The sequence below is a fragment of the Phalangium opilio genome, unplaced genomic scaffold (assembly GCF_054372755.1).
Source record: "Phalangium opilio isolate 3A_F unplaced genomic scaffold, DU_Popi_V2 ptg000505l_1, whole genome shotgun sequence".
NCBI lineage: Eukaryota > Metazoa > Arthropoda > Arachnida > Opiliones > Phalangiidae > Phalangium > Phalangium opilio.
In genome coordinates this window covers 3,153,992-3,164,577 of record NW_028324239.1, presented here as the reverse complement: position 1 = coordinate 3,164,577, position 10,586 = coordinate 3,153,992, and the positions used below count along the sequence as shown (strand labels likewise).

Genomic DNA, 10,586 nt, shown 5'->3' with positions numbered 1-10,586 from the left:
CAATGGTTAGCGCGTTCGGCTGTTAACCGAAAGGTTGGTGGTTCGAGCCCACCCGGGAGAGGTGTTGTGGAGTCTCAGATGTAACGTAAAAAGTCAAAACTTTTCCACAATACGTGACAACCATTTAATATCTGAGCTCCCGTGGCTCAATGGTTATCGCGTTCGGCTGTTAACCAATAGGTTGGTGGTTCGAGCCCACCCGGGAGCGGTGTTGTGGGATCTCAAATGTAACGTAAAAAGCCAAAGTTTTTCCACAATACCTGACAACCATTTAATTTCTGAGATTCCGTGGCTCAATGGTTAGCGCGTTCGGCTGTTAACCGAAAGGTTGGTATTTCAAGCCCACCCGGGAGCGGTGTTGTGAAGTCTCAAATGTAACGTAAAAAGCCAAAGCTTTTCCACAATACCTGACGACCATTTATTTTTTGGGCTTCCGTAACACAATGGTTAGCGCGTTCGGCTGTTAACCGAAAGGTTGGTGGTTCGAGCCCACCCGGGAGCGGTGTTGTGAAGTCTCAAATGTAACGTAAAAAGCCAAACATTTTCCACAATACGTGACAACCATTTAATTTCTGAGCTCCCGTGGCTCAATGGTTATCGCGTTCGGCTGTTAACCAATAGGTTGGTGGTTCGAGCCCACACGGGAGCGGTGTTATGGGATCTCAAATGAAACGTAAAAACCCAAAGTTTTTCCACAATACCTGACAACCATTTAATTTCTGAGATTCCGTGGCTCAATGGTTAGCGCGTTCGGCTGTTAACCGAAAGGTTGGTGGTTCGAGCCCACCCGGAAGAGGTGTTGTGGAGTCTCAGAAGTAGCGTAAAAAGTCAAAACTTTTCCACATAACGTGACAACCATTTAATTTCTGAGCTCCCGTGGCTCAATGGTTATCGCGTTCGGCTGTTAACCAATAGGTTGGTTGTTCGAGCCCATCCGGGAGCGGTGTTGTGGGATCTCAAATGTAACGTAAAAAGCCAAAGTTTTTCCACAATACCTGACGACCATTCAATTTTTGGGCTTCCGTGGCGCAATGGTTAGCGCGTTCGGCTGTTAACCAAAATGTTGGTGGTTCGAGCCCACCCGGGAGCGGTGTTATGGGATCTCAAATGTAAGGTAAAAGTCAGAGTTTTTCCACAATAGCTGAAGACCATTTCATTTCTGAGCTTCTTTGGCTCCATGGTTAGCGCGTTCGGATGTTAACCAAAAGGTTGGTGGTTGGAGCCCACCCAGCAGAAGTGTTGTGGGGTCTCAGATGTAGCGTGAAAAGTCATAATTTTTCCTCAATACCTGACAACCATTTATTTTTTGGGCTTCCGTAGCGCAATGGTTAGCGCGTTCGGCTGTTAACCGAAAGGTTGGTGGTTCGAGCCCACCCGGGAGCGGTGTTGTGAAGTCTCAAATGTAACGTAAAAAGGCAAAGTTTTTCCACAATACCTGACGAACATTTAATTTTTGGGCTTCCGTGGCGCAATGGTTAGCGCGTTCGGCTGTTAACCGAAAGGTTGGTGGTTGGAGCCCACCCGGGAGAGGTGTTGTGGGGTCTCAGATGTAGCGTGAAAAGTCATAACTTTTCCACAATACCTGACAACCTTTCAATTTCTGAGCTTCCGTGGCTCAATGGTTAGCGCGTTCGGCTGTTAACCAATAGGTTGGTGGTTCGAGCCCACCCGGGAGCGGTGTTGTGAAGTCTCAAATGTAACGTAAAAAGGCAAAGTTTTTCCACAATACCTGACGAACATTTTTTTTTGGGCTTCCGTGGCGCAATGGTTAGCGCGTTCGGCTGTTAACCGAAAGGTTGGTGGTTCGAGCCCAGCCGGGAGCGGTGTTATGGGATCTCAAATGTAACGTAAAAAGTCAGAGTTTTTCCACAATACCTGACAACCATTCAATTTCTGAGCTTCCGTGGCTCAATGGTTAGCGCGTTCGGCTGTTATCCAATAGGTTGGTGGTTCGAGCCCACCCGGGAGCGGTGTTATGGGATGTCAAATGTAACGTAAAAAGTCAGAGTTTTTCCACAATACCTGACGAACATTTATTTTTTGGGCTTCCGTGGCGCAATGGATAGCGCGTTCGGCTGTTAACTGAAAGGTTGGTGGTTCGAGCGCACACGGGAGCGGTGTTATGGGATCTCAAATGTAACGTAAAAAGTCAGAGTTTTTCCACAATACCTAACGAACATTTATTTTTTGGGCTTCCGTAGCGCAATGGATTGCGCGTTCGGCTGTTAACCGAAAGGTTGGTGGTTCGAGCCCACACGGGAGTGGTGTTATGGGATCTCAAATGTAACGTAAAAAGTCAGAGTTTTTCCACAATACCTAACGAACATTTATTTTTTGGGCTTCCGTAGCGCAATGGATTGCGCGTTCGGCTGTTAACCGAAAGGTTGGTGGTTCGAGCCCACACGGGAGTGGTGTTATGGGATCTCAAATGTAACGTAAAAAGTCAGAGTTTTTCCACAATACCTAACGAACATTTATTTTTTGGGCTTCCGTGGCGCAATGGATTGCGCGTTCGGCTGTTAACCGAAAGGTTGGTGGTTCGAGCCCACACGGGAGCGGTGTTTTGGGATCTCAAATGTAACGTAAAAAGTCAGAGTTTTTCCACAATACCTGACGAACATTTAATTTTTGGGCTTCCGTTGCGCATTTTTTAGCGCGTTCAGCTGTTAACCGAAAGGTTGGTGGTTCGAGCCCACCCGGGAGAGGTGTTGTGTGGTCTCAAATGTAACGTAAAAAGTCAGAGTTTTTCCACAATACCTGACGAATATTTAATTTTTGGGCTTCCGTGGCGCAATGGTTAGCGCGTTCGGCTGTTAAACGAAAGGTTGGTGGTTCGAGCCCACCCGGGAGCGGTGTTATGGGATCTCAAATGTAACGTAAAAAGTCAGATTTTTCCACAATACCTAACGAACATTTATTTTTTGGGCTTCCGTAGCGCAATGGATTGCGCGTTCGGCTGTTAACCGAAAGGTTGGTGGTTCGAGCCCACACGGGAGCGGTGTTATGGGATCTCAAATGTAACGTAAAAAGTCAGAGTTTTTCCACAATACCTAACGAACATTTATTTTTTGGGCTTCCGTGGCGCAATGGATTGCGCGTTCGGCTGTTATCCAATAGGTTGGTGGTTCGAGCCCACCCTGGAGCGGTGTTATGGGATCTCAAATGTAACTTAAAAAGTCAGAGTTTTTCCACAATACCTGTCGAACATTTAATATTTGGGCTTCCGTGGCGCAATGGTTAGCGCGTTCAGCTGTTAACCGAAAGGTTTGTGGTTCGAGCCCACCCGGGAGAGGTGTTGTGTGGTCTCAAATGTAACGTAAAAAGTCAGAGTTTTTCCACAATACCTGACGAACATTTAATTTTTGGGCTTCCGTGGCGCAATGGTTAGCGCGTTCGGCTGTTAACGAAAGGTTGGTGGTTCGAGCCCACCCGGGAGCGGTGTTATGGGATCTCAAATGTAACGTAAAAAGTCAGAGTTTTTCCACAATACCTAACGAACATTTATTTTTTGGGCTTCCGTGGCGCAATGGTTAGCGCGTTCGGCTGTTAACGAAAGGTTGGTGGTTCGAGCCCACCCGGGAGCGGTGTTATGGGATCTCAAATGTAACGTAAAAAGTCAGAGTTTTTCCACAATACCTAACGAACATTTATTTTTTGGGCTTCCGTGGCGCAATGGATTGCGCGTTCGGCTGTTAACCGAAAGGTTGGTGGTTCGAGCCCACACGGGAGCGGTGTTTTGGGATCTCAAATGTAACGTAAAAAGTCAGAGTTTTTCCACAATACCTGACAACCATTCAATTTCTGAGCTTCCGTGGCTCAATGGTTAGCGCGTTCGGCTGTTATCCAATAGGTTGGTGGTTCGAGCCCACCCTGGAGCGGTGTTATGGGATCTCAAATGTAACGTAAAAAGTCAGAGTTTTTCCACAATACCTGTCGAACATTTAATATTTGGGCTTCCGTGGCGCAATGGTTAGCGCGTTCAGCTGTTAACCGAAAGGTTTGTGGTTCGAGCCCACCCGGGAGAGGTGTTGTGTGGTCTCAAATGTAACGTAAAAAGTCAGAGTTTTTCCACAATACCTGACGAACATTTAATTTTTGGGCTTCCGTGGCGCAATGGTTAGCGCGTTCGGCTGTTAAACGAAAGGTTGGTGGTTCGAGCCCACCCGGGAGCGGTGTTATGGGATCTCAAATGTAACGTAAAAAGTCAGAGTTTTTCCACAATACCTGACGAACATTTAATTTTTGGGCTTCCGTGGCGCAATGGTTAGCGCGTTCAGCTGTTAACCGAAAGGTTGGTGGTTCGAGCCCACCCGGGAGAGGTGTTGTGGGGTCTCAAATGTAACGTAAAAAGTCAGAGTTTTTCCACAATACCTGACGAACATTTAATTTTTGGGCTTCCGTGGCGCATTTTTTAGCGCGTTCAGCTGTTAACCGAAAGGTTGGTGGTTCGAGCCCACCCGGGAGAGGTGTTGTGGGGTCTCAGATGTAGCGTGAAAAGTCATAACTTTTAAACAATACCTGACAACCATTTAATTTCTGAGCTTCCGTGGCTCAATGGTTAGCGCGCTCGGCTGTTAACCAATAGAGTGGTGGTTCGAGCCCACCCGGTAGCGGTGTTATGGGATCTCAAATGTAACGTAAAAAGTCAGAGTTTTTCCACAATACCTGACGAACATTTAATTTTTGGGCTTCCGTGGCGCAATGGTTAGTGCGTTCGGCTGTTAACCGAAAGGTCGGTGGTTCGAGCCCACCCGGGAGCGGTGTTGTGAAGTCTCAAATGTAACGTAAAAAGGCAAAGTTTTTCCACAATACCTGACGAACATTTATTTCTTAGGCTTCCGTGGCGCAATGGTTAGCGCGTTCGGCTGTTAAACGAAAGGTTGGTGGTTCGAGCCCACCCGGGAGCGGTGTTATGGGATGTCAAATGTAACGTAAAAAGTCAGAGTTTTTCCACAATACCTGACGAACATTTATTTTTTGGGCTTCCGTGGCGCAATGGATAGCGCGTTCGGCTGTTAACTGAAAGGTTGGTGGTTCGAGCCCACACGGGAGCGGTGTTATGGGAACTCAAATGCAACGTAAAAAGTCAGAGTTTTTCCACAATACCTAACGAACATTTATTTTTTGGGCTTCCGTAGCGCAATGGATTGCGCGTTCGGCTGTTAACCGAAAGGTTGGTGGTTCGAGCCCACACGGGAGTGGTGTTATGGGATCTCAAATGTAACGTAAAAAGTCAGAGTTTTTCCACAATACCTAACGAACATTTATTTTTTGGGCTTCCGTGGCGCAATGGATTGCGCGTTCGGCTGTTAACCGAAAGGTTGGTGGTTCGAGCCCACACGGGAGCGGTGTTTTGGGATCTCAAATGTAACGTAAAAAGTCAGAGTTTTTCCACAATACCTGACGAACATTTAATTTTTGGGCTTCCGTGGCGCAATGGTTAGCGCGTTCAGCTGTTAACCGAAAGGTTGGTGGTTCGAGCCCACCCGGGAGAGGTGTTGTGGGGTCTCAAATGTAACGTAAAAAGTCAGAGTTTTTCCACAATACCTGACGAACATTTAATTTTTGGGCTTCCGTGGCGCATTTTTTAGCGCGTTCAGCTGTTAACCGAAAGGTTGGTGGTTCGAGCCCACCCGGGAGAGGTGTTGTGGGGTCTCAGATGTAGCGTGAAAAGTCATAACTTTTAAACAATACCTGACAACCATTTAATTTCTGAGCTTCCGTGGCTCAATGGTTAGCGCGCTCGGCTGTTAACCAATAGAGTGGTGGTTCGAGCCCACCCGGTAGCGGTGTTATGGGATCTCAAATGTAACGTAAAAAGTCAGAGTTTTTCCACAATACCTGACGAACATTTAATTTTTGGGCTTCCGTGGCGCAATGGTTAGTGCGTTCGGCTGTTAACCGAAAGGTCGGTGGTTCGAGCCCACCCGGGAGCGGTGTTGTGAAGTCTCAAATGTAACGTAAAAAGGCAAAGTTTTTCCACAATACCTGACGAACATTTATTTCTTAGGCTTCCGTGGCGCAATGGTTAGCGCGTTCGGCTGTTAAACGAAAGGTTGGTGGTTCGAGCCCACCCGGGAGCGGTGTTATGGGATGTCAAATGTAACGTAAAAAGTCAGAGTTTTTCCACAATACCTGACGAACATTTATTTTTTGGGCTTCCGTGGCGCAATGGATAGCGCGTTCGGCTGTTAACTGAAAGGTTGGTGGTTCGAGCCCACACGGGAGCGGTGTTATGGGATCTCAAATGTAACGTAAAAAGTCAGAGTTTTTCCACAATACCTAACGAACATTTATTTTTTGGGCTTCCGTAGCGCAATGGATTGCGCGTTCGGCTGTTAACCGAAAGGTTGGTGGTTCGAGCCCACACGGGAGTGGTGTTATGGGATCTCAAATGTAACGTAAAAAGTCAGAGTTTTTCCACAATACCTAACGAACATTTATTTTTTGGGCTTCCGTGGCGCAATGGATTGCGCGTTCGGCTGTTAACCGAAAGGTTGGTGGTTCGAGCCCACACGGGAGCGGTGTTTTGGGATCTCAAATGTAACGTAAAAAGTCAGAGTTTTTCCACAATACCTGACGAACATTTAATTTTTGGGCTTCCGTGGCGCAATGGTTAGCGCGTTCAGCTGTTAACCGAAAGGTTGGTGGTTCGAGCCCACCCGGGAGAGGTGTTGTGGGGTCTCAAATGTAACGTAAAAAGTCAGAGTTTTTCCACAATACCTGACGAACATTTAATTTTTGGGCTTCCGTGGCGCATTTTTTAGCGCGTTCAGCTGTTAACCGAAAGGTTGGTGGTTCGAGCCCACCCGGGAGAGGTGTTGTGGGGTCTCAGATGTAGCGTGAAAAGTCATAACTTTTAAACAATACCTGACAACCATTTAATTTCTGAGCTTCCGTGGCTCAATGGTTAGCGCGCTCGGCTGTTAACCAATAGAGTGGTGGTTCGAGCCCACCCGGTAGCGGTGTTATGGGATCTCAAATGTAACGTAAAAAGTCAGAGTTTTTCCACAATACCTGACGAACATTTAATTTTTGGGCTTCCGTGGCGCAATGGTTAGTGCGTTCGGCTGTTAACCGAAAGGTCGGTGGTTCGAGCCCACCCGGGAGCGGTGTTGTGAAGTCTCAAATGTATCGTAAAAAGGCAAAGTTTTTCCACAATACCTGACGAACATTTAATTTTTGGGCTTCCGTGGCGCAATGGTTAGTGCGTTCGGCTGTTAACCGAAAGGTCGGTGGTTCGAGCCCACCCGGGAGCGGTGTTGTGAAGTCTCAAATGTAACGTAAAAAGGCAAAGTTTTTCCACAATACCTGACGAACATTTATTTCTTAGGCTTCCGTGGCGCAATGGTTAGCGCGTTCGGCTGTTAAACGAAAGGTTGGTGGTTCGAGCCCACCCGGGAGCGGTGTTATGGGATGTCAAATGTAACGTAAAAAGTCAGAGTTTTTCCACAATACCTGACGAACATTTATTTTTTGGGCTTCCGTGGCGCAATGGATAGCGCGTTCGGCTGTTAACTGAAAGGTTGGTGGTTCGAGCCCACACGGGAGCGGTGTTATGGGATCTCAAATGTAACGTAAAAAGTCAGAGTTTTTCCACAATACCTAACGAACATTTATTTTTTGGGCTTCCGTAGCGCAATGGATTGCGCGTTCGGCTGTTAACCGAAAGGTTGGTGGTTCGAGCCCACACGGGAGTGGTGTTATGGGATCTCAAATGTAACGTAAAAAGTCAGAGTTTTTCCACAATACCTAACGAACATTTATTTTTTGGGCTTCCGTGGCGCAATGGATTGCGCGTTCGGCTGTTAACCGAAAGGTTGGTGGTTCGAGCCCACACGGGAGCGGTGTTTTGGGATCTCAAATGTAACGTAAAAAGTCAGAGTTTTTCCACAATACCTGACAACCATTCAATTTCTGAGCTTCCGTGGCTCAATGGTTAGCGAGTTCGGCTGTTATCCAATAGGTTGGTGGTTCGAGCCCACCCTGGAGCGGTGTTATGGGATCTCAAATGAAACGTAAAAAGTCAGAGTTTTTCCACAATACCTGTCGAACATTTAATATTTGGGCTTCAGTGGCGCAATGGTTAGCGCGTTCAGCTGTTAACCGAAAGGTTTGTGGTTCGAGCCCACCCGGGAGAGGTGTTGTGTGGTCTCAAATGTAACGTAAAAAGTCAGAGTTTTTCCACAATACCTGACGAACATTTAATTTTTGGGCTTCCGTGGCGCAATGGTTAGCGCGTTCGGCTGTTAAACGAAAGGTTGGTGGTTCGAGCCCACCCGGGAGCGGTGTTATGGGATCTCAAATGTAACGTAAAAAGTCAGAGTTTTTCCACAATACCTGACGAACATTTAATTTTTGGGCTTCCGTGGCGCAATGGTTAGCGCGTTCAGCTGTTAACCGAAAGGTTGGTGGTTCGAGCCCACCCGGGAGAGGTGTTGTGGGGTCTCAGATGTAGCGTGAAAAGTCATAACTTTTAAACAATACCTGACAACCATTTAATTTCTGAGCTTCCGTGGCTCAATGGTTAGCGCGCTCGGCTGTTAACCAATAGAGTGGTGGTTCGAGCCCACCCGGTAGCGGTGTTATGGGATCTCAAATGTAACGTAAAAAGTCAGAGTTTTTCCACAATACCTGACGAACATTTAATTTTTGGGCTTCCGTGGCGCAATAGTTAGTGCGTTCGGCTGTTAACCGAAAGGTCGGTGGTTCGAGCCCACCCGGGAGCGGTGTTGTGAAGTCTCAAATGTATCGTAAAAAGGCAAAGTTTTTCCACAATACCTGACGAACATTTAATTTTTGGGCTTCCGTGGCACAATGGTTAGCGCGTTCGGCTGTTAAACGAAAGGTTGGTGGTTCGAGCCCACCCGGGAGCGGTGTTATGGGATCTCAAATGTAACGTAAAAAGTCAGAGTTTTTCCACAATACCTGACGAACATTTAATTTTTGGGCTTCCGTGGCGCAATGGTTAGCGCGTTCAGCTGTTAACCGAAAGGTTGGTGGTTCGAGCCAACCCGGGAGAGGTGTTGTGGGGTCTCAAATGTAACGTAAAAAGTCAGAGTTTTTCCACAATACCTGACGAACATTTAATTTTTGGGCTTCCGTGGCGCATTTTTTAGCGCGTTCAGCTGTTAACCGAAAGGTTGGTGGTTCGAGCCCACCCGGGAGAGGTGTTGTGGGGTCTCAGATGTAGCGTGTAAAGTCATAACTTTTAAACAATACCTGACAACCATTTAATTTCTGAGCTTCCGTGGATCAATGGTTAGCGCGCTCGGCTGTTAACCAATAGAGTGGTGGTTCGAGCCCACCCGGTAGCGGTGTTATGGGATCTCAAATGTAACGTAAAAAGTCAGAGTTTTTCCACAATACCTGACGAACATTTAATTTTTGGGCTTCCGTGGCGCAATGGTTAGTGCGTTCGGCTGTTAACCGAAAGGTCGGTGGTTCGAGCCCACCCGGGAGCGGTGTTGTGAAGTCTCAAATGTATCGTAAAAAGGCAAAGTTTTTCCACAATACCTGACGAACATTTAATTTTTGGGCTTCCGTGGCGCAATGGTTAGTGCGTTCGGCTGTTAACCGAAAGGTCGGTGGTTCGAGCCCACCCAAGAGCGGTGTTGTGAAGTCTCAAATGTAACGTAAAAAGGCAAAGTTTTTCCACAATACCTGACGAACATTTATTTCTTAGGCTTCCGTGGCGCAATGGTTAGCGCGTTCGGCTGTCAAACGAAAGGTTGGTGGTTCGAGCCCACCCGGGAGCGGTGTTATGGGATGTCAAATGTAACGTAAAAAGTCAGAGTTTTTCCACAATACCTGACGAACATTTATTTTTTGGGCTTCCGTGGCGCAATGGATAGCGCGTTCGGCTGTTAACTGAAAGGTTGGTGGTTCGAGCCCACACGGGAGCGGTGTTATGGGATCTCAAATGTAACGTAAAAAGTCAGAGTTTTTCCACAATACCTAACGAACATTTATTTTTTGGGCTTCCGTAGCGCAATGGATTGCGCGTTCGGCTGTTAACCGAAAGGTTGGTAGTTCGAGCCCACACGGGAGTGGTGTTATGGGATCTCAAATGTAACGTAAAAAGTCAGAGTTTTTCCACAATACCTAACGAACATTTATTTTTTGGGCTTCCGTGGCGCAATGGATTGCGCGTTCGGCTGTTAACCGAAAGGTTGGTGGTTCGAGCCCACACGGGAGCGGTGTTTTGGGATCTCAAATGTAACGTAAAAAGTCAGAGTTTTTCCACAATACCTGACGAACATTTAATTTTTGGGCTTCCGTGGCGCAATGGTTAGTGCGTTCGGCTGCTAACCGAAAGGTCGGTGGTTCGAGCCCACCCGGGAGCGGTGTTGTGAAGTCTCAAATGTATCGTAAAAAGGCAAAGTTTTTCCACAATACCTGACGAACATTTAATTTTTGGGCTTCCGTGGCGCAATGGTTAGTGCGTTCGGCTGTTAACCGAAAGGTCGGTGGTTCGAGCCCACCCGGGAGCGGTGTTGTGAAGTCTCAAATGTAACGTAAAAAGGCAAAGTTTTTCCACAATACCTGACGAACATTTATTTCTTAGGCTTCCGTGGCGCAATGGT

General features: G+C 47.2%; 2 non-coding genes across 2 annotated transcripts; both read left to right on the top strand.

The window, feature by feature from the left end:
* The first annotated feature begins 9,685 nt into the window (after positions 1-9,685).
* TRNAD-GUC (transfer RNA aspartic acid (anticodon GUC)) lies at positions 9,686-9,758 on the top strand. The gene has a single exon. It is a non-coding gene; the product is annotated as a tRNA-Asp (tRNA).
* A 515-nt stretch (positions 9,759-10,273) lies between these two features.
* On the top strand, positions 10,274-10,346 carry TRNAS-GCU (transfer RNA serine (anticodon GCU)). Its single transcript has one exon. It is a non-coding gene; the product is annotated as a tRNA-Ser (tRNA).
* The last annotated feature ends 240 nt before the right edge of the window (positions 10,347-10,586 follow it).